The 5517-nt window shown below is 38.4% G+C and overlaps 1 long non-coding RNA gene across 1 annotated transcript; it reads left to right on the top strand.

Annotated features, from left to right (window-relative positions):
* LOC107837536 (uncharacterized) lies at positions 1 to 1320 on the top strand. The gene is made up of 2 exons (XR_001663555.1): positions 1 to 81; positions 219 to 1320. It is a non-coding gene; the product is annotated as an uncharacterized LOC107837536 (long non-coding RNA).
* Positions 1321 to 5517: the final 4197 nt, after the last annotated feature.

The following is a 5517-nucleotide window of genomic DNA, read 5'->3' as shown; positions in this document are numbered from 1 at the left end:
TTCATCATTCCCATTGCTGTTGTAATACTCCTCACTGTTGTTGTTGTTGCCATAAAATATTGTAAAGCCAAACATGATCAGGTAACCCAAGAGAAAAAAGTTATTTTATTCCAACTAATTATGTGTAATTGATGAAACATTAGAGACATTAACCCTATTTATGAAGTTGTCCCTTATTTTCTAAAGAACGTGTCTTTTGCTTCTACTTTTTCCTCCAGGAATCAACGTGTTCTGCCCAGTTAATACAAAGTGGACCACTGGAGTCCCAGCAGCCTTCTGAGCCCAGAGCCTCGACATCTTCCAGTGAAGCGGACCCGTCGTATGAGAACGTGGAAACCAGTCAGCCCAGAGAGATCAGCATCCTAGTACATGAGCAGGGCATCAGTGAGGTAGACACCGTCTACAGCATCCCCAGAAAGACTGCATCTTCTGTCAAAAGTGACAAGAAACAAGATGCATTACAAGACGAGAACATGCAAAAGACTTCGATTTCAGGGTGCGGCGATGTAAATAAGGACCAGAGCTCCACACAAACAGAAACGGTGTATAGTGTGCTGCAGATGCCAAAAAACCTGAACACGTAGCGCCACCAAGAGGACAAGTGGGTCTGAGGAGCCAAGAGCAGCTCGGAGAAAGATAAGCCAGGAAGTGAACACCAGGAAGTGAACACCAGATGTATTATAATACTGCCATCGATCTTGGCTTATCCAAGATCGATGGCATTGGTCAGAGACTCTCATCTCATTCTGGTTTACATCAATGTTTTTCCATGCCATAAGGAATATGTTCTTCAGTTGCTCCAGAACATTTTGGGAGTCTATCTTGTGCTCTTTCACACCAGGACCAGAAAAAACCCTCCAAAATGGTAATCAACAAGTTTTCGACAAGATGATTCATGGATGTATAAATCCCTCCTACTGACTCAGTTCACAGCAGCAGTTTAACTTCGAATTTCCCTTGGAGTGGATGACGGAGCGCCTCACCCTGTCTGTCAACCATCACCATAGGTAACGATCAGAACCAGCGGCGCAACTGCACATTATTCAGGTGGATGCGAAAACAATGGACAGAGTTTGAAATGATTGGAAATGAATTTGACTTGTTTTTTTTTGTTGTTGTGAATTGGCAGAAAATTAATTTAATTCAGTAAATCAACCTTATTTATTTTCATGAATTGAAGGACTTCAGAACATTGTGCCATGTTCTGAGCCCTTCATGACTACTGTGAATATTTTTGCACTTTTCTCCCACTTTTTTAATGAGGCTCAGTGATTATGTTTAATTCTGTTTGTAATAAATACATATTTTTTCACAACATGTGGAACTTCTGGTCGGGTATTTATTCCTACATGCATCCACTGTTTTCAGTAAACGATACCGGAGCTATTCTTCCATTTGTAAAGATGAACAACGTAAAAGACTTAACTTGTAATTAGTTTTTACATATTAAATGTCAGCTTTGAGAGAGACTGAGTGTCTTTTCAGGCAGATCTTTAACAGCAGTTTTGTTTTAGTATCAGTGGTTAACTATAGTGGTGAGGAAATAAAGTAGGAGTGTCTGTCAGCATGATTTCCTGGTGAGACGGATGAGGTTAAATTAGTAAATATGTGCATGGTACTGGTCTGTATGCTCACTGAGTGCTCATTGGAGTGTCCGGGGAAAGAAACGGTCTCTGTCGCAGCTTCCTGGTTGTACTTGTTGAGTTGAAGCAGGAAGTACAGGAAGTTATTCTGAACAGTGTCTATGTGTGAAGACCACATCAGGCCATAGGGAGGCTCCTAAGAGGCGTCATGGTCCTCAGTAGTCACAACATCTACAAATGACATCAAGGTGCAACGCTCCTGTAGCTTCTGATTAAATACAATGTTGTAAAAACTTACATAGCATTTTCAGTCAGTAATAAATTATTACCAAGCTAAGAAAATTCTCACACAAAGGGACGTGAAAATGTTGCAAACATATTACTTTTCAACGTTTCATATATAAACCACAGTCCTCCAAATACCTAGGTAACTTCAGTAAAGATAAAGATGGAGTGCAAAAAGGCCAGTGTAGGCTTTGATAACCCGAATCTGACAAAACAGAACACTGCAAAAAAATAAAAAATTATAACTTGGCAAAGAACTACACAAAGAGGTTCTCCAAAACTGGAGCAGAAAATGCAACAGAGACCAACTCGGCAAAAGACCAAATAACAGTTTTAATTACAGTTTTTATTTCAGTTATTTTTTGCATACAGGACCTTTGGACAGCAAGCAAAAAGCTTTTCTGGAAATGTCATAGGAAACATAACCACATAATGCTGCTGCGGTCAGTGGTACCAGAGGTGTGAAAACAGAAAGATTATACTCAGAAAGAGTGTCACATATGTACTTCCTGATTAGCTCTACAGCAGGTCTAGACCTGGCTTTGGGGACCACTATACTTTGCAAGCTGTTCTTTCTCTGTAAGTATAACTGATTTTCTACTAATTTGTTAAAATGTAATTGTGTTTTCAGCAGCACCTTGAAAACACAAGGTGCCAGATTCTTTGAGCAGCTGCTGTGTGGGTGTGGTGGTGCTGGTGGTGTGTTTACAGTTTTTAAAAAGTAATTGCATGCAAATCCACACTGTAAAATCATTTCTCAAATCACTCCAGTTTTTTCAACTACTCCTCGTCAGCTAATCTAAAGTTATCTGAATTAAAATCCTTGAGCTCAGTTAGATGAAGTTGTTCTGTATTGCTTGGGTAAATCTCGCAAGTTGTAGACCACACCCCCATATTGGTTATATAAGCACAGAGCATAGCTTTCGTGATGAATCAACTTTTATTCTGTAAAAAGGGACTAAATAAATCTGTACCCAAGTGGGTACAGAAATGCTTCTTGAGTGTTTCTTGCAGAACTATGACGTGAAAAGGACTTAAGAAAACCAGGAACACTTTACCATGGTGGTATCATGTTGTGTGATTGTGCTGCTGCCAGTAGAGATGTAACATCGCACAAAATAGATAAAATAATGAAAGACTACTTTCAAACTCAATCATCTGAAATCAGTGGCTGACTGGTTGAAAACTGCTCTCAGTTGAATAATCCCTGATCAGGTGTCGCATTTGGCCATTTAAAAAAAACAACGGTGAGGAAAAAATCTGAAAGCCAATCTGTCATTTTGACAGATTACAAGTCACATTTTGAGTTTGATGCGAGGGCTCGCAGGACTAGAAAATGTAAGGATTTTGGTTTCTGTCTTGTTTTCTGTTAAACGAGTCTCTGTCCCAGCTGTTCCTTGTTTTCCCTGATTACCTTCCTTGTGTATTTAATCCCACCTGTGTCCCTTGCTCCTCGTCGGATCCTGGTCGTGTCACATGCCGAGTCTCTGTCGTTGGCTGTTCCAGCGTTTGAGTTCCTGACCTAATGCTCACCTGTGCTGCCTGGACTTTTCTGTACTTTTCCGTACTCTTTGTTGCCTCCATTAAATTGCCATTATTTACCGTAACCTGGGTCCACCGCGTCCATCCTCACCACCACCAAACCACAAATCATGACAGAAGAACCCTGCTTTCCAGAGTTTTGTCAACTTTGGATAATTTAACTTGGGGAAAAATGTTCCCTGATTTCAAAACCTAGGCTGACGTGGTGCTTGAAGTTCTCAAATCCAGTGTCAAGGCAGAGCGAGGATTGATTCTCCAGATCAATATCTGCTCTGTCCAGTATCTATTTGGAGATAAATAATTGCAAATCAATTTCTAAGCAAGGAGCTCGGGCTGATCTATTGGTATTTATTTAATAAGAAAAATCCTATTATTTTTCAGGCAGCACCCAGTCTGGTTCGGAAAAACAAGAAGAGGATTTCCTGTAATGTGATGAACAACTTCTGCTCTCAGTTTCAGTGCTGGTGTCAGTGACATTTCTTCAACCACACTTTAAATAAACAACTATGTCTGTCTTAAAACTCATATTTCTGCTGAGTACTTGGAGCTTCACTGGTGAGTTGAAATTACTATTTTACCTTTGTGTGTTTAACATCAGGAGAAGGAAATCTGCACATTTAGAAACATATTTCTTAGTTTTTTTGATAAATACTAAATATGGTGCCTTGCAAATATTTAAATTGCTTAAACTCTTGAACATTTTGTCTCTTTGCAACCCCGATTAAGTTACTTCAGTTGATTATTTTCATCAGATAAGAAAATTGGATTTTTTTTACATTTTTTTTTTTTTTTTACATTTTTTAAAAAAGTGACTGTTCCTCTTTTTTTTCATAAGAGCTGCATGCCTTTTATTTATGGAGTTTCTTGTCAGTTTCTTGATATGTTGATCAACATGTCAACATATCACAGTTACCCAGTGTGATATGCTGTCACTGTTCAGACACATGAACAGTTTTCCTTTTCCATAAAACTATTGTCAAGCTGAGTCCATAAGTTCTTAATATGGTTTATGTGAGGAAAAGGACATCACGTTATTGTTCTCTCATCTTCAGTGCCCCCTAGTGGAAGATTTGGCTGCATGTCGAGAATTATACAGCATAAAAATAATGGACTGCTTAAAATTTGAACTGTTGTCCCGTTTATCTGGATCCCTTTCATCTAATCAGTCTATGAAACCTTTGAAAATCTTATTTGAACTCTTTAGTTGCTGTTTTACTGCACTTTGAACCACAGCCAAACTCTCTGGTTTTTTACAGCCTGTAACAGGTTTTTCCAGGATAATGTTGAGTCTAGATTGATCCATTTTCCTGACCAACCTCCCTGTTGCACAACATGATGCTGCCACCGGAATCAAAAGGCTTTAATTCCTAAAATCTCAATGAAAATATGAAAGGAATACAAATACTTTTGCAGGGCATCGTATACTTTGTATGTTAACAGGAAAGGTTTATTAAAATAATCCTTTCTATATTTGTAATAAGGTGCTGCAAACCAAATGGAAATAAAGAAACTAAAATCAGTTTTGTGTCCATTCATGCTGGATAATATTTTTTCAATATGTCTATTGACTCTCAACTACATCTGTGAGAACACTGAAATATATTTATTTGCTTTTGACCTAATTTTTTTTTCTCCTCAATCCAGTTACAGCAACAGAGCCATGGATGACACATTATCGACTAAAGAACAGCTCTGTGTGCCTCCATGTCAAGAAACCACCTCCATATAGAAATGCCCAATGGACATTTGATGGAAAATTTGTTGCTGATAAGGATTATATTGATGAAGACTATGCAGAGAGAGTGGTTTTCAGCTCTGAAAACTTGACTTTGTGTATAAACAGACTGACTGAAAATGACACAGGCATCTTTAAGGCCTCTTACTTTTCCAACCGTTTTCAACAATCAGAAAATCACCAAGTTATTGTACAAGGTAAGTTTAAGTGTGATTTTGGCTTTAAGTGTGAAAGTTGTATTTTTTATTTCTTTTCTTTCTAAATCTCATTCTTTTATCCATTTGTGTTTTGAGAACAGAGAAATAAATGTCAGTGTGTGGGTTGTGTTGCAGAAAGTAGCCAGCAGGGGGGCAACATTTATTTATTCTGCTT

Source organism: Poecilia formosa, unplaced genomic scaffold (assembly GCF_000485575.1).
Source record: "Poecilia formosa unplaced genomic scaffold, Poecilia_formosa-5.1.2 Scaffold149, whole genome shotgun sequence".
In the NCBI taxonomy this organism is placed as follows: Eukaryota; Metazoa; Chordata; class Actinopteri; order Cyprinodontiformes; family Poeciliidae; genus Poecilia; species Poecilia formosa.
The sequence above is the reverse complement of the archived record's forward strand: the minus strand, read 5'-3'. Positions and strand labels throughout refer to the sequence as shown.